The sequence below is a fragment of the Ambystoma mexicanum genome, chromosome 2q, assembly GCF_040938575.1.
Source record: "Ambystoma mexicanum isolate Mex_15411 chromosome 2q, UKY_AmexF1_1, whole genome shotgun sequence".
Lineage (NCBI taxonomy): Eukaryota > Metazoa > Chordata > Amphibia > Caudata > Ambystomatidae > Ambystoma > Ambystoma mexicanum.
The window spans coordinates 146,255,976-146,279,879 of NC_090924.1; positions in this window are offsets into that span (position 1 = coordinate 146,255,976).

Consider the following 23,904-nt stretch of genomic DNA (forward strand, 5'->3'; position numbering starts at 1 on the left):
TTAGCCAGACCTTCTTCAAGCAAAGAGGCTTTTTTCTTCTTTGGAGACTTCATTGTGATCACAGGTCCGTGCTGGTGTGCCTGTCTATCATGGCAAATGGTGGGCCTTCAGGGAAAGTGTTAGGGAGAATTCTCCAAATGTGCTAATTTCCCTTACCTTTTGAGACCCCCAGCAACTTTGCTGGATTTCTAGAATTTGATTGTTTTACCTGGGAAGAGTGTAAGCCTTTTTTCCCACTCGTCCATGTATTTTGTGTGTGTTTTACTTTTGTGTTCTTTGGTAGCGGACTTGTTAAAACAACCTCCATGGCATCATCTTTTTCTGTGTGTCACACAGCACCTTCAGTGCAGTGGCACAGGGGGGTTTTCAGACTCCCCAAGGTTTCAATACCTTTCCTGGGACTGACTACTGTCTCCCAGGGCATGTAAAGTTAAATTAACTTTACTAGTCTCTTTAAATTTACTGACCCAGCACACCCTATTTTACCATAGAGTGCTGGAGGGGCTGCTTAGCTTCCCCTGAGTCAAAACACTTGTGTAACAGTAAAATATTCTCTTTTCCGATTTTAAATGGCTTGTGGCAGTGGTTTAGATCAATACTGTGTTTTTTCGTGACCGCTAACAACGGTAGCTCAAAATCAGGCGTAGCCATGTTTTTCAATATGGCGCCCCAGACCTATCTGTTAAAACAGACTCCAGTCATCTTTTTTCGACATTTCTTTTAGGAAAAGCCCTTCTTGTGTTTGTCTCTGCGTGTCTTCTGTGCTAAAGCCCTCCTCTGGTGCCAGAGTGTCTGGGGTGGACAGGATGTGAGGGAGATGCCCGAAACCCCCTGTTATTAGTCTCCTAGGAGACCTGAATGCACTCCGGTGTGATTGGTTGGCTGGCTGTCCGGCAAGGACAGCCACCCTGCTGTGTGAGTCACAGCCAGGCGGATGAATGGTGGGAGAACTGTTTAAAAGCAGGTCTCTGGGACTTGGAAAGCAGAGTTGACCACTGGAATGAAAGAACCAAAGAGGAGAGGAAGGAAGAGGACTGCTGCAACTCCTGGACGACTGGTGAAGCCCTGCTGCAGGTCCGAATTGCCTGAAACTCTGACGACAGAGAAGCCCTTTAAGGTTAACTTCTTCCCTTGAGTTTGGTGGGAACAACCAACTCGCAAGCCACCTGGACACCATCCTATTCTGGTCGAATTTTCTTCAGAGTGCTTTCGAAAAACGGATAGCCAGAGGAAAGGAAACCAAGGGGACTTTAAGGTTCTTGCACCTTAAACCGACGTCTTGCTACAGCTTTTGGCCTCTTACCTGGGCAGTGCAGGAACCTCCCGACATCCTCCTTCTTGTCCCCATGACTGAAGGTCAGGAACAGCGAGATCTGCTCAAACTGCCAGGAACAACTGCCTCAGCTACAGCTTTCTTCATTTAAAAGGTAATGTGCAAACGCGGACCGGAAATCTTTTCGGCCATCAAGAAAGTGCATGAAACTTTCCTCAACAACGAAGGCTTGACCTTCCCTCAACATTGGTCAAACTTTTCAACCTAACCAAATCCTTTAAGAATCAGTGGCAAACCTTAACCGTTACATACCAGAACTATGTTATCCTATACAAGAGACTCTGAACCAATGACTTTGGCCCAGGCCTATTGAGAAGAATTGCTGGTTGTATTTAACTTGAACCATTTGCCCTGCCTATGATTGTATGTTGGCTGTCTATTCTTATAACCTTGTCTTTTGCCTAAGTATCTAAAGTGCTATTTTGCTCACTACTTTTTGAGCTAAACCTGTATAGTTACTTACCGGTTGCATTTTTGTGGTGTATTAGTGCGTGATATTGAGCTGATTGTGCTAGTGTAATGTTTTATAAATGATTGAGTAAATAAATGTATATTCTTTTACTGAGAAACCTTGAGTAAGTGTGTACTTGAATCACTGTATTGGTTGCTCATTTGTGTAACTTGTTCTACTGCTCACTGAAACTCTTGAAATAAGTCTGGCTGCTCAGCCATCGATGCCACTTTACTGCGTAGTACAAGCTTGTAACAAAGGTGAAATTGTGCTTACACTTATAGTCCTAATTGCCTGTAGTGTTCCCAAAGGGTGCTGCATGTGATTCTGCCTAACACTGGTGTACAGTGGTGAGGATAAATTATACTTGTTACATTTAGAGTGCTACTTTTACTTTTGTTCAAATAATCCTCCCAAGGCAAAGCAACACTATTAAAGCAATTGTTTTATCATGACTGATATGGAAAGCTACAGACAGGAGGCCCTAGTGACTTTAACTGTTGATCAATTGGGAGAGATTCATCGCATCCCTCAATTAGAAGGAAGCGATTATACAGGTAAAAAAAGAAACGTACAACCTGCGCATCTCTCAAGCTGAATCTAATACGAAGGAGCTCTTCATAATTCTTAAAGAATTAGAATCCCCCTCACCTATACCTGATACTTGCAACAAAGACAGTTCCTGGTGCAACAGCATCTAAAATGCTCTCCTCTCCAAAATAACTACCTTACAAACCAAAATCAATGCCAAACAAAATTCTCTTCTCTCCAAACCGCTGGTACCCATAACACCCACCACGTTCACCCAGCCCCCATTCAGCTTCACCCCTCTCTCCATCTCTGAGGTTGAAATAATTATCAGCAACCTTAAACCATCCAACTGCCAAGGGGACTCCTGTCCGGCCCCTATCATTAAGTATTCTGCCCATTACCTCGCCCCTTTCATTACCACCTTCATTAATTCTTCATTTCGCACCGGAATTGTGCCTAACAACCTCAAGGACGCTTGGATTATCCCACTGTTGAAAAAGCCAACACTTGATCCGTCCATACCAACGAACTTCAGACCTATCACAACGGTCCCGTTTCTCCTAAAAATATTAGATAGAGCGGCCTACCTCCAGATTCAGAAACATTTGGAGACTAAAAACCTACTTGGCACAAGACAATCGGGATTCAGACCCAGGCATGGGACAGAAACAGCCTTATTAGACCTGAAAACTCAAATTGAGAACATAAAAGATAAAGGTAAATAGCCCTACTATTGCTCTTGGACCTCTCTGCAGCTTTCGATTTGGTGAATCACAAAATCCTCTGCCATCACCTGAAATCAGCGGCACACTTCTCTGAAAATGCCACTAACTGGATCTCATAACAGATTTATGAGAGTATTTTCTCCCACAGATTCCGCCAACCCATCCACGGTCCCATGTGGTGTTCCACAAGGTTTGTGCGTATCTCCTATGCTATACAATGTTTTCACTAAACCTCTCTTTGATGTGCTTGACTATCTAGGTGTGACCTTCACCAATTATGCGGATGACACCCAGATACTCATTCCCATCACTGGTGATTACATTGCAGACGCCAAAGCACTGAACGACGTTTACCTAGTCGTCCAAGCATGGATGGCACATCATGAGCTCTGTCTCAATGATGATAAGACAGAGGTCCTCATCCTTGGTACCCAACAAAGACGCAGCAAACTTGACCCGTCTTTCAGCACCTTCAACATTGAAGGTAATCCCATCAAAGTGGCTAAAGAGACCAAAACTTTGGGAATCTACCTCGATTCCACACTGTCCCTTAACCATCAAACCAACGCAGTTGCCTCTGCATCAGCCTACACATGCAAGTTAATTACAGCCTGCCGCCCATTCCTTTCCACTCAGAACTGCATCACTCTTGCTAGGACGTTGGTTATGTCTAAACTTGATTATTGTAATGCACTATATCAAAGTACCAACCAACGGAACCTCAAACTCCAAACTGCACAGAATAATGCGATCAGAGCAGCCCTAGCCATCCCTAGGTCGGCACACATCTCTGACACCAGGAAGAGCTTACATTGGCTCTCCATCGCCCAAAGAATTTCGCGCAAATCCCTGACTCTCACTCACAAATGTGTCAACAACCAGGCCCCTACCTACTTAACTTCCCGCTTTTCCCAATACATCCCCTCACGGTCACTAAGATCTGCCCAAGCTCAATCCCTCACCATATGGAAATACAACCTCCAGTCTGCCGGTGGCGACAGTTTCCCAGTCCTTGCTTCCAAACTCTGGAACACTGTGCCACTCTCCATCAGAACTCTCATGTCCGCCACACTCTTCAAACATAAAGCTAAGCAATGGCTATCCTCTACACCTCACTCACTACCAGCCTAAGATACCTGCTCCACCACTTTTGCACTACCTGCATCTGACTGTTAACTTACTGCTCTCTGCCTGCTCCGGTAGTCTGTCAATTCTGTACCATTGTGCCTTAAATGTATGTTCATGTGATTATACTCTGTAACTGTATGTAACTGTACCTGTCCCTCAAGATATGCGCCTGGTTGCCCTCGGGCCTAGTGCGCTATACAAATAAAATAAATACAAATACAAATGTGTAAAGCTAGGAATCTCACTGTAAAAGGCAAAAAGGTTGAATTGATAGAAAAGTTGTTAGAATACCAAAGTCTGAAGAGTGGTTCTGAATCCCCCACACCTGCAGCACATGTGGAAAATGTTGATGAGGATGAAAATGTTTCTGAGAGTAACTCAAATGTTATAGATGAGTTAGAGGAGGAAGAAGAGTCTCTAAATGTAGGCCCTGTTTTACCCCTGACTGCTCATAGGCCTCAACCCCTGACCACAGGGACCCCACCAGGTCCAACATTAATTCCTGAATTTGTCTCTTTAGAAGAATGAGACTTGAGTTACAGTTTAAAAGAATCCGAGCTCAAACTGAATGCAAACATCAAGAACTTAAACTTGGAGAGATGGAATTGAACCATGCACTACAGATGAAAAAGTTGTCTGTTGAAACTGGTTCTCTCCCAGAGTCTTCTAGGTCTTCCAGTCCTAAGAGGCCTTGCATGCCAAATATGCAGTATGTGTGTACGAGGTTAAGCTTGATATTTTGGATTGGTTGGCTGCTTTTGAATATAAACATGGGATTCAAGACATTACAGGGAATCAGCTGATTCCTTGGCTTTTTTCTAGGCTACCACCTGTGGCAACTGATGCAGTAATGGAGTTGGGGGATATAGACTGAAAGGTGTATGAAACTGTGAAGCTAGCTTTTATAGCTAGATTTGGGAAGAGCCCTTCTCAGTATCTTAAGAGGTTAAGAACCCTCAAAAAGCATTAAGGTACCCTTTGGGCTACCTGGGTGACTGAATGTTTGAAAAATGTAGATGGTTGGGTTAAGGCTTACAGAGTGAACACTTATGAAGGTATGAGGAATGTGTTTATGTTGGAGTTTATTTATGATGCCTGCTCTCCTGAGCTGAGACAGCACTTGGCTGACTCTAAGGAAATTGATCCAAAGAGGTTAGCAAGGGTTGCTGACTTGTGGGTTGCCAACAGGGCTACTCACAAGGATGCCGGGGTAACTCAGAAGAAGGATGAGGGAAAGCAGCACAAAAAGGACAACAAGGAGAATTCTAATACCTACAATCCTACCTTGTACCTTCTGAGGTCAGAACAAACCCCCATTCAGATGACATTTGGTAAATGTTATGCTTGTGGGTCAAATTATCGTGTGAAAGGGGATCCCAGATGTAAGGTTAAACCTTCAGGGGTCCACACTGTCTCCTTAGCCATCTCCCCAGTGGATGAACTACCAATGATAAGTGGAAAATTTCACCTATTGGCTGAGGAACCCATAAAAGTCTAAGCCAGTGTTTCTTTAGTATCCCTGGGTCTGTGGGAACAACAGAATGTAGATGTTTACAACTCTATCCAGACAATTATGATATGATATGATATGATATGATATGGCATTTATAATGCGCCTATACACAAGTGTTTCAAGGCACGATGAGGCCAGGGAGGGGGAACAAAGGGAAGACAGACAACGATCCTACTAGGCCAGGTGTCATTCAGATTGCTCCAGTGCATGGGAAGGGGGAAAGGGAAAAGTGAGTGGAGAAAGGGAGAGGGGAAAGTGCAGTACATGGGATAGTAGAATAAATAAGATATATAAAAACGGCCAGCTGGTGGTAAGTGCAAGGTAAGTGCAGACATAAGTGTGTTGGTCGGGGGACTGTAGGGATACAGAAAAAAGTCCCCAGGTGCAGGGGTGGCCAGGGAGGCAGTGCAGGTGGGCAACTGGCGGGGCCTGGGCTCGAGATCAGAAAGGGTGGCCAAGTAACCAGTGCAGTTTCTGTCAGGAATTCAGCAGGGGAAAGGGGGAGAGAAAGCAGAAGCAAAGAGGGAGGTTTTGAGGTGCTTCCGGAACCAGAGATGGATCTCCTCAAGTTTCAAGGAGGCAGGAAGGCTGTTCCAGAGGGAGGCCCCTGCCGAAGAGAGAGATGTACAACCAACTCGTTGCTTGGGGAAGCGACTGACCCTGAGGGAGTTGGAGGCGGATGAGCGAAGAGCTCGAGAAGGAAGATACTTAGGAAGAGAGAGTTGAAGTTATTGCGGCCCCAGGCCCCAGAAGGCCTTGTGGACAATGCAGAGGGTTTTGAACTTAATCCACACAGCCACTGGGAGCCAGTGCAGAGATTTCAGTCCTGGAGAGATACGATCCCTGGGCTTGAGGCCAAGGACAAGTCTCGCAGTCCTGTGCTGGATAAGTTGCAGAGGGCGGAGAGTAGAGGCAGGCAGATTTAGATAGAGGCTGTTACAATAGTCCAGCCTAGAGATAACCAGGGCTCTGGAGACAGTGAGCTTCTGGGCAAAGGAGAGGAAAGGAAGAATACCTCTGAGGATGTGCAGCTGGTAGTGTGACTTCTTAGAGACTTCAGAGATGTGAGGAGAGAAGGACAATGTGGAGTCCAAGATGACTTCGAGGTTTTTAGCCTTGCAGGTGGGAGCAGGAAGAGGGCCAGGAGAGGCCGGCCAGAGAGCTGCAGGGAAGCAGGGAGTGGGTGTGCCGATGAGTAGAATCTCAGTCTTACTGGCATTAAGGCAGAGGTGATTGGCTGCACACCACTCCTGGATGGCAGACAGATAGTCAGAGATGAGGGAAGGAGAGGAGGAGGCCGCGGGTAGCCTGAAAATGAGCTGGGTATCATCCGCATAACACTGAAAGTTGGGGCAGAGAGCGGCGATGTGGTGGGCAAGGACTGCCAGGTATTGGTTGAACAGCCAAGGACAGAGGTTAGATCCCTGGGGGACACCACAGGTAGAGAAAAAGATATTGGAGAGGAAGGACCCAAGTTGGACCTGGGAGGATAGGTCAGAGAGGAATGAAGTCAGCCACCCCAGAGCCTGACCAGTGATACCCAGGTTATCACGGAAACAGTTGAGCAGGATGGCATGGTTGACAGTGTCAAAGGCAGAAGAGAGATCAAGCAAGATGAGAACGCACAGGGTGTTACAGTCAAGGTTGGAGAGAAGGTCTTCACGGATGCTCAGGAGAGCAGTTTCCGTGCTTCTGGCAGCTCTGAAGCCAGACTGATGGTCATGAAGACAACCAACAGATTCAGTGTGGAGATTAAGCTGGGAGATAGCCAGTTTCTTCAGGAGCTTGCCAGGAGCTTTCCCAGGAATACTAAAGAGTATTATAAAGACAGTGTTCTTGTCAACGGTCAGGAGACCCCTGCCATTCGAGATACTGGGACCAGCATGACTGTTGTTAATGAATCATTTTTCAAGGTTGAGGATGTTGCTAAGGCACCCAAAATCTTAAGCTTGCTTGAGGCCCTGTCCAAATGCTTACACAGTTACCAGCTCTCATCCAGTGTAATGATATCACTGTCAAGATACCTGTAAGTGTGCAGAGTGAAGTACCTGGGAGAGTCCTGTTGGGGAATGACTTAAGAACTCTTGGAGTTGTATCAAGCATCTCCAAGCCTCCGAGCAAAAGAAAACAGTAGAGCAGACTAGGAAGGGCAGAGAGAGTACCTTAAGGGTCTCTCCAGAGGAGATTATAGGGAAACTATAACTCCCAGTCCACAGGACTTACTGACTGCAATTTCTAGGAAGAAGGAGGAAAAGGGGCAACCTAAAACCTCGAGGAAGAAACCAGCCAGCTCACCAGTGCTACCAACAAGGACATCCCTCAGAGGATTGTCCAAGATCACACCTGTGATCCCTCCACCAGCTGAGGCTGAGTGGGTGGAACAACCTTGTGTGGTTTAATCATCTGCTGAGGAATCAGAGCTGGAAGAGGACCTTGCTCCTTTTGGAGATCTGGATCCTGCAGATCATCCTGAGCTGCAGTCTTTACTGGCAGAAGGTGGACCCTGTAGGGTAGACTTCAACAGAGGTCAAAAAGTGTGTCCTACTCTTGAAGGTCTTCGCCAACAGGCAGCTTCCCAGATGGGTGGGAAGAGCCTGCAGCATAGGTTGTACTGGGAAGATGGCCTCTTCTACAGTGAACCGACTGAGTCTATCCCAGGGGACTACAGAAGACTTGTAGTGCCTCTTGAAAGCAGACTCCAGTTCCTACAGTTAGCCCATGAGATACCTTTGGCTGGTCACTTAAGTTTTAAGAAGACAAAGGAAAGGCTCTCTTTATATTTCTTCTGGCCTAAGTAGGTGTCTGATGTAGATTAGTTCTGTAGAAGCTGTCCCACTTGCCAAACCTCTGGCAAGAGTGGAGTCAAGAATGTGGCACCCTTGGTGCCTCTCCCAGTGGTGGGAGTTCCTTTTGAGAGTGCAGGAATCAACATTGTTAGTCCCCTAGAACCTCCCACTTCTTCAGGAAACAGGTTTATCCTGGTTGTAGTAGACCATGCTGCAAGGCCCTGAGGACCCTTGCGTAGGGAAACAAGGCACAATCACCATACACCAAGTGATATGACAGACCAAGGATCGATTTCCAAGTACTAGGGTTTATTGCAAAGCAAATATTCTCAGTCGGCCGACTTGGTCTAATGTCTCGCAACATGTGTCACCCAGACCACGTGAGACGCAAGAGAAGCAAATATTCTGCAACAGCATCATATATACAAAAAGACAATTATACAATCTCTTTGTGACACATCAAAACCACCCATAATATATCTTCTTGAGCTAGGGTTCGGTGATTGACAATTATGGCAAATATGACACATTATGACATGTTTCTTAACCAAACTATATCACTCGTTTTAGCTACAGTTGCAATTTGCAGTAGGCAGACATAGTTCTTTGTTATGAAGAACACAAGGCACTTGTTCAGCGAAGATACTGTGTTCGTAGGAGAGACACATTCCAAAGTATGTTATCTACTTCATTCGTGAGCTAGGGGTCAGCCTGATCTAAAGAGGGCCCCAAAGGGGGGCTGCTAGGAAAGTGTAATTGATGTTTTAACTGCCTGTTTCTACAGTTTCAGCGAGACCGGCCAGCACCTGGCTTGGTGATTAAATGCCTCTCGACTCACCTTCAAGGACATGTGAGGGAGGAAAACAATGTATTTCTGTACTGTTTGGCATTTCTGTCTGCTCCGATCTCTCAACGTGTAACTTGCTCTGTGCATGAGCAGAATAAAATAAAATACATAATGCAAAGCGTTTGAACAGAAAGGCAAAGAGAGCAACTGGCAGATCTTACACAAAATGGATGCTCTATGGTTATGCTGACGATTCTTTATTGGCGATGTAGGGCACATGATGCGATTGGTTTTCGGCCAACATACTATACTTCTATGCTTTGGTAGGGTAATTTCTGGACTCATAATGCTACTAGCTACCCTGAAGCTATACCTATGAGGACAGTTACAGCTCAGGCTGTTGCTAAGGCCCTACTTGGTATTTTTACCAGAGTAGGTTTTCCTAAGGAAGTTATCTCTGACAGAGGATCCAATCTTATGTCCCACTACATGCAGGCCATGTAGAAAAACTGTGGAGTAACTTACAAGTTCTCAACGGACTACCATCCTCAGACAAATGGATTGGTAGAGAGGTTCAACCATACAATGAAGGGCATGAAAAGTGTTTTAGAGGAACCCCTTAGAAGAAAGTGGAACCTTCTACTGCCATGCCTTCTCTTTGCATAGAGAGAAGTCCCTCAGGAGGGAGTTGAATTTAGCCCCTTCTTTATGGCCATCCAGTTAGAGGCCCTTTAGCCCTAATTAAGGAGGGGTTGGAGAGTGCTCCTTCCCCCAAGCCAGTGAAAGTCACTGACTATGTGATAGGACTCCGGAGGAGAATGTCACACATGATGGCAGAAGCACCAGATAACTGAAAAGCAGGTCAGGCTCTGATCAAACATTGGCATGGCCAGAGGGCCAATATTGTTGAGTTTACTCAAGACCAGCAAGTTTTAGTTATGGTTCCTACAAGGCAGAGGGCCTTACAGAACAAGTGGATAGGACCCTTCAAGGTTGTGGGTAAACTTGGAGAGGTCAACTATCTGGTGGACTTAGGCAATCCTAAGGAGGCTCCCAGAGTCTTTCACACCAACCGTTTAAAGGCTTATGTCTCAAGACCAGAAGAAGGAGCTTTGCTTCTAGCTTCAGCCCAAGAGGAGGAGGAGAGTGAACCTCTACCTGACCTACTCAGAGGCCAGCCTTTAGATGAGAAAGTAGAAGGAGTTAATCCCTCTTCTAACTTGACACCTAAACAACAAGAGGAGTGCAAGTTTCTGTTAAACCAGTTTGCCTCCCTGTTTTCACTATCACCAGGCTTGACCCCTTGGGGCCAGCATGATATTAAAACTGGTGACTGTTTACCTGTCATAAACAGAGGTTGCAGGATGTCGGATCATGTAAGATCCCACATAAAGGAGGAGGTCAACAAGATGCTTGATCTCGGGGTAATAGAGCCCTCTACCAGTCCATGGTCTAGTCCAGTTTGTCTAGTACCAAAGGCAGGATCCAAGGAGTTGAGATTCTGTGTGGACTATAGAGCTCTTCATGCAGTCACCAAGACTGATGCCCACCCTTTACCAAGGGTAGATGAACTGGTGGATAAACTTGGTTCAGCCAAATACCTCAGTACTTTTGACTTCACTTCAGGCTATTGGCAAATAGCACTGACTGTCACAGGTTTCCCCTTTTCTCACATGTTTTCTCTGTTTTGCGGAGTCCTTTGTCAGGGTTTTCTTCTGAGCAGTTCGGGTCTTGTACAAGCCCGCTCGTCCGTCTTCGGATTCCAGGATTCATTCAGCTTCTTCGTCCGGGATCTATGGAAACTCCAGAAAGCTCGGAATGGAGGCAGCACAGAGAGGCGGTCTGCGCGGAACGCAGAAGAAACAGGATCAAGGAAGGTAGAAGGAAAGGAGAAGGAGGAAGATCCGGGAACCAGGAAGCAACACAGTTCAGGAGAACGAACTACGGAGCACGTCAGGCCACAGCTATCGGTAGCGTTGAGACCAACGGAACCGCAGGGGAGTGGCTAATTCATAGAACGTGCTGCATAGGACGTAAAGGTCGATAGACCGTGTTCCGTGTATACGGCCATGTTGGATGTACTACAGCGAGTAACTCCCGATGTGCCAGGGACCAGGAAGACCAGAAAGGGCGTGATCGACAGATCATGACAGCATGCCCCCTTCTAAAACCCGTTCCACCGGGTTTACCTGGATGAATTCGGTGAAACCTTCTGAGCAATCTGGGGGAATTTAAATTTGAGACTGGTTCCCAGGTATGTTCGCTGGGTGGATAACCTTTCCATTCCACCAGGTATTGAAGTTTGCCTCGTCTATATCGGGAATCACAAATACGAGAAACTTCATATTCCAGCTGGTCATTGACAAGCACAGTACTAGGTCTAAGAGTAGTCCGGGTAGTTTGGATGAAAGGCTTCAACAGGGATTTGTGAAAAACTGGATGTATCTTCTTCCAGGAGTCCGGGAGTTGGAGTCGAAAGGCCACAGGATTGATGATCTCTTTTATAGAGAAGGGTCCATAATACCGGGGAGCCAACTTATTCGGTCTGAGATGTCGGGGTAGAAGTTTCGAGGATAGCCATACTTTATCCCCAATGAAGTATGAAGGCCCTGGTCTTCTCCTTGAATCTGCATAGTGTATGGTTTGGTTTTGCACTCTTTCGAGATGTTCCTTGGCTTCTCTCTGAACATTTATGAGTGTTTCAATCCAGGAATCGACAGTAGGAACAGGTGTAGGGTGTGGAAGAACAGAAGGTAAGACCGAAGGGTGAAATCCTTGGCTGCAGAAAAAAGGGCTGGTCTTAACAGCCGAATGGTCCGAATTATTGTAAGCGAATTCGGCTACTGGTACTAAAAGTGACCAATCATCCTGGACTTTGGTAGAGAAACAACGAAGATATTGTTCAAGGGTTTGATTTACTCGTTCTGTGACTCCGTTTGTTTGGGGATGATATCCCAAGGAGAGAGCTTGTTGAATCCCTAGTATCCTGCAGAGGTGTTTCCAGAACTGAGAGATATACTGGGGTCCTCTGTCCAATATGATCCTGGAAGTCCATGCAGTCGGAAGACATGTTCCAGGAAAATATCAGCAAGTTCTGAGGAGGATGGTAATTTATACAGAGGAGTAAAGTGAGCCATATGAGTGAATAGATCAATGGTGACCATGATAGTGGTATAACCTCTAGAAGGCGGCAATTCCACAATGAAGTCTGTAGCAATGATTTCCCAAGGTCTGGTTGGTGGTGTAGGCTGTAATAAGAGACCTGCTGGTTTCTGGTTATCATGTTTGTTCTAATTACAGACGGAGCAAGATTGAATATACAGTTGTACATCGGTCTTCATCTTGGGCCACCAAAATTGCCTTTGTATTAGACGGAGGGTGTTGGAAATACCACAATGACCGGAATGAAGAGTATCATGGCAGAGATGTATTATTCTTTGTTGTAATTTTTGTGTAGGAATGACCAGATTGGTATCTTTGAACAAGTATCCGTCCTTGACTCTCAAGTTCCATTGATTCCTTTCTGAAATTCCTTTCAAAAGTTCTGAAGTCTGAGTTTGCATACAAATCTTTTTCCAGGAGGTTGTTTGCTTGAGCTACGAATATGGTATGAGGAAACATCTTGGGATACGTCCGATCTTCCGGAGGTTCATAGTCTGGACGACGAGAAAGTGCATCAGCTATTACATTTTGGGTTCCAGGGACGTGGTGAATCTGAAACTGATATTGGGCAAAAAAGAAGGCCCACCGAGCTTGGCGACTATTCCTACATTCCAGGGCTTGCAACACTTGTAGGTTTCGATGATCCGTGCGGACATGAACCGGAAATGTGGCTCCTAGAAGTAAATGATGCCATTCTGTGGAGGCTTGACGGATGGCTAGCAGCTCTTCTAGGACGGAGTAATGGGTTTCACTAGGAGTTAATGTCCGAGAAAGGTAGGCGATGGGATGTTCCAAGCTATCCTCGAATTGCTGTTTTAGGACGGCTCCAATGGCGTAATTGGCGGCATCTGTCTCCACTATGAATGGTCGATTAACATCAGGCTGAGCAAGAATGGGAGCTTGTGTAAATTCAGACTTTAACTGTTGGAAGGCTTTCTCTTGGGCCATGGTCCAATGGAAGGGAACATCTTTTTTCAATAAGGCAATTATTGGTTGGACAATCTCGGAAAAGGAAGGTATGAATTTCCAATAGAAATTAGCCAAGCCCAGGAAGGATTGTATCTGTTTCACCGAGGCGAGGCTAGGCCAGGATAAAATAGCCTTAACCTTGGATTGATCCATACCAATACCATCAGGAGTAAGGACAAACCCTAGGTAGTGAACAGTAGAAGTATGGAAGATGCATTTCTCGGGCTTCGCCAGGAGTTTATTTTCTCGTAAGCGTTGTAATACTGCTTTCACATGTTCTTCATGCTTGAGAGGGTCCTTCGAAAATATTAGAATATCGTCAGATAGACAATCACAAAAAGGAACAGCATGTCCGAGAACACTCGATCCATGAATAGTTGGAACACCGCTGGGGCATTAGCAAGTCCAAAGGGCATGAATAAGTATTCAAAATGCCCAAAGGGTGTTCTAAAGGCTGTCTTCCACTCATCACCTGCCCTGATACGAATCAAATGATAGGCGCCCCTGAGATCCAGCTTGGTGAACACAACTGCGCCTCTTACTGCCTCCAGGATGTCTGAGATCAAGGGCAACGGATAACGGTCCTTGAGAGTACATTGATTTAGACCTTGATAATCCAGACACAGTCTGAGTTCTTTAGTGTATTTTTTAGGAACGAAGAACAGGGAGGCCCCTGATGGAGATTTAGATGGTCGTATGGTGCCATTTGCAAGATTTGTATCCAGGTATTCACGAAGGGCTTTCTTTTCAGGTTCTGATAGGATGAACACCCTTCCAAAAGGAATCACAGCGGAAGGTTCTGTTTCAATAGCACAATCTTCGGGTCTGTGGGGAGGTAAGGCCTGAACAATGGCAGATGAGAAAACATCGGAATATTCCTGGTAAGCCTCCGGAACCCGGATGATGTTTGAGACTGAGATTTTGTTCTGATGAGTTTTAGGAAATCCCTTCGATGGTGTAGAATCAAGGTCTGGATGTAAGCAGTGGGACATACAAAACTCAGAACCCAGGAACAAGGATCCCACGGCCCAATTGATATAGGAGTTGTGTCTTTGAAGCCAGGGCATTCCCAAAACCATGGGGTAATGGGCTGACTTGATGATGTCAAATCTTATCCTTTCTCGATGTTGATTAATAGCAAGCTCGATCTCCTTGGTTTGCAGGTTTATAGGTCCAGAAGAAAGGGGTCTTCCATCAATTGCTTCTACAGGTTGCATGAAAGTCCGGGATTCATAAGGAATATGGTGTTTTAGGACCCATTCATGATCTATGAATACCCCCATAGCTCCACAGTCGACCAGTGCCAGGATGGGGTATATTTCTTTCTTGGATATTGTCAAGAAGGCCTGTAAGATTACCAAGGAATTTTGTCCAGGAAAGTTCAAGGATGAAATAGAGGTGGAGCAGACATCTCTCTCCCGAACCTGCGCTCCGTTTAGGATCGGGAGCTGGCGTTTCCCGAGCGCCGTGGGGGAGCAATAGGACATTCTCTTACTAAATGTTTGTCGGATGCACAATACATACATAACCCAGTATGAATCCTTCGCATCCTCTCTTGGGGGGTAATGGGTCCACGGAAGGCCCCTAATTGCATAGGTTCAGGCTCATTGCTTGGAGAAGAAATGCCTTCTGAGCTCGAAGGGATTCCAATGGGGTTTTTCTGGAGTGGTAACTTGGTTTTCTTTTTTTCTGCCTTTCTCTCCTGAATGCGAAAGTCAATCTGTAGAGCGAGATCCATTAGGGCTTGAAAGGAACCCGGGCGTGCCACTCTGGCTAGTTCGTCCTTGATTTCTTCATTTAGCCCTCTTTGAAATAAAGCAAAACAAGCTTCAGAGGACCAATCCGCATCCTTAGCCAGCTGTTTGAAGCGTGTGACTTACGAGAGCAAATCCTGGGTACCCTGATGAAAGTCGAGTAAATGTTCCTGGGCACTGTAAACTTGTTCCGGGCGTTAGAACATGTCTTGAGGGCCTCTATAAAGCCGTCGTAGTCATCCAGGAGAGCATCACCAGAGTTAACCAATGGGGTGGCCCAGGTCAAGGCATTCCCGGAAAGATGCGAAATAATAAAGCCCACTTTAGCCCTGGGTGTAGAAAAATAATAAGGCTTAAATTTAAAGTGGACCAAACAAGAATCTAGGAATCCATGAAGGCTCTTTGCTGAACCATCGTACTTGTCAACGACACCGCCTAGAATTACACTCTCCTTCGTGGCGGAATCACGGGATAACACCAATTGTTTTAATGCAGCGTTTTCCGCCTTTAGGTTTTGCACTTCGGTCGTCAGCTCTTGCATGCCACGCATAAGATCCTGGATGGCCGCATCCATGTCTGTATCGAGATCGGTCAGGTGGTGTCTCAATCTGTCACAGGTTTCCCCTTTTCTCACCTGTTTTCTCTGTTTTGCGGAGTTCATTGTCTGGGTTTTCTTCCAAGCAGTTCGGGTCTTGTACAAGCCCGCTTGTCCGTCTTCGGATTCCAGGATTCGTTCAGCTTCTTCGTCCGGGATCTATGAAAACTCCAGGAAGCTTGGAATGGAGGCAGCACACGGAGGCGGTCTGCGCGGAACGCAGAAGAAACAGGATCAAGGAAGGTAGAAGGAAAGGAGAAGGAGGAAGGTCCGGGAACCAGGAAGCAACAAAGTTCAGGAGAGCGAACTACACAGCACGTCAGGCCACAACTATCGGTAGCGTTGAGACGTGCGGAACCACAGGGGAGTGGCTAATTTATAGAACGTGCTGCATAGGACGTAAAGGTCGATAGACCGCGTTCCGTGTATACGGCCATGTTGGGTGTACTACAGCGAGTAACCCCCGATGTGCCAGGGACCAGGAAGACCAGAAAGGGCGTGATCGACGGATCATGACACTGACAGACCATGCCAAGGAGAAAACTGCATTCTCAACCCCAGCAGGCCACTAACAGTTTAAGGTAATGCCTTTTGGACTAAAGAAGGCACCTGCTACATTCCAAAGGATGGTTAATCAAGTTCTGAATGGGATGGAGGACTTCTGCATGGCATACTTGTATGACATTGCAGTGTTCAGCCCTACTTGGAAAGAACATGTTGACCACTTAGGATATGTTTTGCAGGCTCTTGAGCAGGCCCATCTGACCATAAAGGCTAGTAAATGTCAAATTGGTCAAAGTAAAGTGGTCTACCTTGGACATGAGGTAGGAGGAGGTGAAATCAGGCCATTGCCTAGCAAAGTACAAGCTGTGCAAAACTGGGCCACTCCTTCTACTCAAACCCAAGTGAGAGCCTTCCTAGGTCTCACTGGGTACTATAGGAACTTCATTGAGAACTATGGGACCATAACCTCTCCCTGGAATTTCCTCTCCCAAGTTCCCTAAAAAAGTCAGGTGGAATGAGGAGTGCACTCAAGCATTTGAAGGCCTAAAGAAAGCCCTTTGCCAAGCCCCAGTCCTAAGAGCTCCTGACTATAACCAACACTTCATTGTGCTGACAGATGCTTCAAATACAGGTATAGGTACAGTCCTTAGTCAACTGGATGAGAAAGGTAGGGAGCACCCTATTTGCTTCATCAGGAGGAAGCTGAAGGAACCAGAAACAAGGTGGGCAACCATTCAGCGTGAATGCTTTGCTATTGTGTGGTCATTGAAGAAGTTTAGACCATACCTATATGGATCTACTTTTGTGATTCAAACTGACCACCACCCTTGAGATGGTTGATGCAAATGAAAGGGGAAAACCCAAAACTATTGAGATGGTCAATCAGCCTGCAAGGGTTTGATTTTACCATTGAACACAGGTCAGGGTGTCACCACAAAACTGCTGATGGTTTCTCCAGGATGTTTGACCGACTAGAGTAAGGAGATTTATTCCGGAGTGGAATAAATCCTCATGTACCTTAATCTGGGGTGGGGGGTGAGTGTTAGGGAGAATTCTCCAAATGTGCTCATTTCCCTTACCTTTTGAGAGTCCCAGCAACGTAGCTGGATTTCTTGGATTTTATTTTTTTACCTAGGAAGAGTGTGAGCCTTTTTTTCCCACTCGTTCATGTATTTTGTGTGTGTTTTACTTGTGTGTTCTTTGGTAGTTGAGTTTTTAAAACAACCTGCATGGCATCATCTTTTTCTGTGTGTCACACAGCACCTTCAGTGCAGTGGCACAGGGGTTTCTTTCAGACTCCTCAAAGTTTCAGTACCTTTCCTGGGACTGACTACTGTCTCCCAGGGCATGTCATGTAAAGTTAAATTAACCCGGCACACTCTATCTTACCAAAGAGTGCTGGCGGGGTTGCTTAGCTTCCGCTGAGTCAAAACACTCATGTAACAGTAAAATGTTACCTTTTCCTATTTTAAATGGCTGGTGGCAGTGGTTTAGATCAAGTACCGTGATTTTTCACAATTGCTAACAACGATAGCTCAAAATCAGGGGTAGCCATGTTTTTCAATATGGCGCCCCAGACCTATCTGTAAAAACAGACTCTGATCATATTTTTTCGCCATTTCTTTTAGGAAAAGCCCTTCTTGTGTTTGTCTCTGCGCGCCAAACCAGGTTTGGTCCCTTTGTTCATGAACTTTGGCAGGATTCTGTGCTGAAGCCCTCCTCTGGTGCCAAAGTGTCTGGGGTGGACAGGATGTGAGGGAGGTGCCCGAAACTCCCTGTGCTTAGTCTCCTAGGAGACCTGAATGCACTCTGATGTGATTGGCCGGCTGGCTGTCCGGCAACGACAGCCACCCTGCTGTGTGAGTGACAGCCATGCTGAATTAATGGGGGTGGAGGGGACTGTTTAAAAGCAGGTCTCTGGAAAGCAGAGTCGACCACTGGAACGAAAGAACCGAAGATGAGAGGAAGGAAGAGGACAGCTGCAACTCCTGAATGACCGGTGAAGCCCTGCTGCAGGTCCGAATTCCCTGAAACTCCAATGACAGAGAAGCCCTTCAAGGTTAACTTCTTCCCTTGAGTTTGGTGGTAATAACCAACTCGCAAGCCACCTGGACACCATCCTATTCTGGTCGAGTTTTCTTCAGAGTGCTTTTGAAAACCGGATAGCCAGAGGGAAGGAAAGCAGGGGGACTTTAAGGCACTTGCACCTTAAACCGACGTCTTGCTACAGCTTTTGGCCTCTTCCCTGGGCAGTGCAGGAACCTCCCGATGTCTTTCTTCTTGTCCCCACGACTGAAACACAGGAACAGAGAGATCTGCTCGAACTGCCAGGAACAACTGCCTCAGCTACAGTTTTCTTCATTTAAAAGGTACTGTGAAAACGCGGTCCGGAATTCTTTTCAGCCATCGAGAAAGTGTGTGAAACTTTCCTCAACTACGAAGGCTTGTCCTTCCCTAAACATTTGTCAAACTTTTCGCCTAGCCAAAGCCTTTAAAAATCTGTGGCAAAGACTTAACCGTTACATACCAGAACTATGCTATCCTATACAAAAGACTCTGAACCATTGGCTTTGGCCCAGGCCTATTGAGAAGAATTGCTGGTTGTATTTAACTTGAACCCTTTGCACTGCCTATGATTGTATTTGGGCTGTCTATTCTTATAACCTTGTCTTTTCCCTCCCTTTCTAAGTATCTAAAGTGCCATTTTGCTCACACTTCATTTTTTAGCTAAACTTGTTTTGGTACTTACCGGTTGGATTTTTGTGGTGTATTAATTTGTGATATTGAGCTGCTCGTGCTAGTGTAATGTTTTATAAATGATTGAGTTAATAAATGTATATTCTTTTACTGAGAAACCTTGAGTAAGTGCTTGCTTGAATCACTGTATTGGTTGGTCCTTTGTGTAACTTGTCCTACTGCTCACTTAAACTCTTGAGATAAGTCTGGATGCTCAGCCATCACTACCACTTTACTGTGTAATATAGGCTTGTTGTACCAAAGGTGAAATTGTGCTTACACTTGTAGTCCTAATTGCCTGTAGTGTTCCCAAAGGGTACTGCAGGTGATTCTGCCTAACTGAAAGGTCATCCCTTTCTGCTTCAATCAAGGGTGGAGAAAAACTACTGTGTCCAGATCCTGACAATACTGTGCTCAGGGGACTTAATGGAATCCTGCCTCTGTGTTAATGGGGACTAATGGAATCAGACACTGTAGTATGAATTGGACATAACATAATCTGAGCAGTGTGCTCAACGACAATGATCTCGGGGCTTAGTGCTAAGATGGAAATGCTTCAAGTGCTCGAAACATTTCAAGGATTTGACTGTGCTAAACCATCACCTTATCACAGAAAATATGACTCTAAATTTACATAACTGCTTACAATCGACAAACCTCTTTATTGTCAAAGCTGAGAGGATAGCTCGTAGGCAACGCATTTGTACACAGTGCAACACAAGTTCGAATCCCGGTCTCGTATTTAGAGACTGGTTTCCAGTATGAAGAGCTATATGAAATATTTGTTAATAAAGTCCTTGTTGTGCCCTTGTCCAGACTACCCTTCCATCCTCCCTGTATACATCTCTGGTTAACTAGCTTAAAAAATGCTAATGAGTGATTTTTCTGGGGGAAAGGAATCATCACACACAAAGAAAGAGGGATTACAAAATTCATGTAACCTAGAAACTAGCAAATTATCCCTATCGACAGACTCTAATAGGGACGCTTTCCTAGTTCCTAGGTTACATGAATTTGTATTCCATCTTTCTTTGTGTATGATATTTGATTAAGTTAGGCGCTAGAGAGGGTTATTTGCCCAACTGGCCCTTTGTGTTAAAATGGGGGAAAGGAATGCCAGCATGCTCAATATGTGCTGAATAGAATCAAAATTCTTACTATGAAAGCACATTTTCTAAAACAATGCCATTTGCACAATCGCGCTTTCCTAAATGTGCTTGAATTCGTGCATTCTGTTTATACCCAAGTCGTGACATGCCCAAACCTCGACTCTAACAGATAGACCTTTTAACAGAATCGTAAATTAACTAAACTTAATTTAAACTGAAATTAAACATAATTTAGAGTTAGTGCACACAATACCTCAAAGTTAGGATGCTTTGTTCTAGAACAGCAAGTACATACTTGTTATTGGCATAGGACAACCCACAATAACTCATACATGGACATTCATCAATAGCAACCCTATGTGAAGTCTACCTACCCTAAACATCTCTTAAAGAAGCTGGGTGTATAGCTCAGGAGAAAAGCATTTGTCTTGGAAACAAGACAGGGTAGAGCAACACAGGCTTTAATCCCGGCCCCGGAGACCAGGTATGGTCCGATATTTCCATTTCGCTCTCTCATCTCTAGACATTCAAAATTTGGTATTTTCTTCACTGAAGCTTCCAACGTGTTTAATGAGATCTTCAAGACCCATTAATTTCTGGATGCTCTTGGGCTTTCATCGCCTGAAAAAACAAATATAATTGTGTCTACCTGAAGTGTTCAATTTGCCAGGAACAAATTAAATAATTCATTTTACAACTGAAAAGTAAAAATAAAATCCCAAATAAATCTCATGTTTTTATCCATAAATTGGCTCTGTGATTTTTTGGAATATCTTTAAATAACTCTGCTTGGTCCTGTGGAAATAAAAAAGAGATTAACAGTCACCACCTGTTTGTAGACACTCCTGAATGCACACCTTCCCATACACAGGTTCTTTGGGCGTGTTTGTTCTCGATAGAGGAGCTCCCAGACCTTTTTGTGCATTTTTAGGTACTTTGAGTTTCACCCTAAGCTAACCAGATTAATCCGGACGTGGACCCCTTGCTCACTGTGCTTAGAGAGGCACAGCTTCACCTCAATGATGAGGCCCAACTAGGCCTCAACACGTGTTCTGGGGTTGCTGTTGGTAATCTTGTTCAGAGGAGAATTGCCTAGTATTTCGGTGCTGGACTGCCCTTGTGGGTGGGACAAAGACTGATATGCAAATGGATATTTCTCCTCTGTGTAAGGTAACGTCAGCTAAAATGTGGTTGTAGACCCTCCTGAGAGGGCACCTTCCCACAGAATAGGTTATTTGGCCGTGTTTGTTCTCGGTAGAGGGGCTTCCAGAACTTTTTGTGCATACTTAGGAACTTTGGGTTTCACCCGAAGTTAACCAGACTAATACGGATGTGGACCCCTTGCTCACTGTGCTTAGAGAGGCACAGTTTGACCTCACTGATGAGGCCCAACTAGGCCAAAACATTTGTCTGGGGTTGCTGTTGGTACTCTGGTTCAAAGGAGAATTGCCTAGCATGTTGGTGCTGAACTGGATATTCCTCTGTGAAAGGTACAGTGAGCTAAAATGTGGTTGTAGGCCCTCCTGAGTGGGCACCTTCCCATAAAACAGGTGATTTGGTTGTGTTTGTTCTCAGTAGAAGGGCTCCCAGACCTTTTCGTGCCTTTCCAAAGACAGTTCTCTTTTATTTTCCGACCTAGATAATCAGTTTTATTATTGACATTGCCTTCAGTTGAATACTGTGGCCAGGTCACAGTCATAGACCTTTGTTGCGTCCCAGAATGGACCCCACATTTGCTGAGCACCAGTTATGGTGAATAACAGGAAACACAAAAGCATTAATCCAGAAAGAGTAAGTAGTAAGTAGTAAGAGTAAGAGTGAGGAATGGTGACAGCTCACAGCATTGGTTGACCAGATACAAGGTGGTCCTTGTCATTGTCTCATTGGAGGCAGTACTTACAGAGATAAATCAGCAAACTGTCTCCCAGAGATCATCTAGGCATAAGGCGTGCCACCTATTGAGCCTTTGCCTTATTTTATAAGCCATCCATCTGTAATACATTACTTAAACAATAAACCCTGACAGGCTTAACGTTAGCCCTGGGGCATTACCAGACCAAGTAATTCCCCTGCCCATCTAAGAATGCTTTTTTCTGGGATGTTAGTAATGTTTTTAATCTTGAATAACTACAAACCAAGATGGCTACCATGGACAAGGGAGTAGGGAACTACATGTAGTCCCTTCTCTCTTTCTATGGTGGCCATTGGCACGACGGGGCTGTGCCACCTGTAACGCTCAATGTTCCAGGAGCCAGCAAGGGACAAGGAAGTACCAGGTAAGTGGGGCAGGGGTGGGTTGGGGTTACAAATGTAGACATTGTGGTTGGAGAGGGGACATGACGGAGTGCAGGGTTCAACTTACCTTTGCTCCCGAGGGGAAGATGGCGGCCTCCCACTTCTCAGGAGGATCAGGCGCTGGTTTTATCACATGGTAAAGCCCATGTTCTGAGCCTCGTGATCAGCTGGGAGTCCCCCGGAAGGCTGTTAATAAAAAAACATTGTCAATCTGTACAGGGAGGACACTTGGCCAGAATAGAGGCTATTGAATATTCCTAATGCTGGCTTCCCTCACATGAGGCTTTGGGCACCACTCTCAATCCTTTATCGTATTAGCACAAAAATAAGACATGGATCAGCATTTCCTGTTATTTGTCATAACACAAATACAATCAATCACGGGGTTCCAATTACGTCCAGATTAGCATCTTGAGAGAATGAACTCCAATCCAAAATTCAAATCAAAGGCAACGCATCTCAATGTGGGGAATTTCTTCTAGATACATTTCATCATTGCATGCTACTTTAAGATCAAAGTAGGCCATGAGTCTTTGATTAGGGCAAGAACAATCACAAATTGTCTGTGTCACATGTACCCAATTAGGTTTTTTATGTTAAGGAGATCACTTTTTTTGTGACTGTTTTATTCTGTCCAAAATATAATAAACTGCTGAAAAGAAGGGGAATCTCACTTTTCCAGGTTCATAACTTAATTCAAACAGTTTTTATAAACAATGTGCAAGGTTTGAGTAAAGCCTATTGATATGATATATGATATTTTATGTACATCGCGCCCATACACAAGTGTTTCAGGGCGCGACGAGGCAAAGGAGGGGTACAAGGGAGAACTAAACAATGATCTTACTAGACCCAGTGACTTTGAGAATGCGCAAGTGCAGGGGAGAGGGAAGGGGGAAGTTCAAGAGGAAGGGGAGGAGTGTGAAGTGCTGAACATGAGATCAAAACAACAACAGGAAGTGCAGACTGGAGGAGGCAAGTGCAAGATTAAGTGCAGACAATAGGTGTCAAATAAGTGTGGGTAACCGGACTGTAGGGTTGCAGATACAGACCCAAGTGTAGAGGGTTGCCAGGTGCCCAGTTCAGAAACAGAAGAGATCAGCAGGGGAGAGGAAGAGAGAAGGCAGAAGCAAAGAGCAAGGTCTTGAGGTGCTTCCGTTAACCAAAGATGGTTCTCCTCAAGTTTCAGAGAGGCAGGGAGGCTGTTCCAGGGGGAGGCCCCAGCCGAAGAAAGAGATCTACCACCAACTCTTTGCTTGGAGAAGCGACTGACCCTGCGGGAGTTAGAGGTAGAGGAGTGAAGAGATAGAGTATGAAGGTATTTCCGAAGGGAGAGTTGAAGGTATTTTGGCCAGAATCCCCAGAAAGCCTCGTGGACAATGCAGAGGGTCTTGAACTTAATCTTTGCTGCCACTGGGAGCCAATAAAGAGATTTCAGGGCTGTAGAGATACGATGTCAGGGCTTAAGGCCAAGGACAAGTCTCGCAGTCCTGCTCTGGATCAGTTGTAGAGCGCAAAGAGTGGTA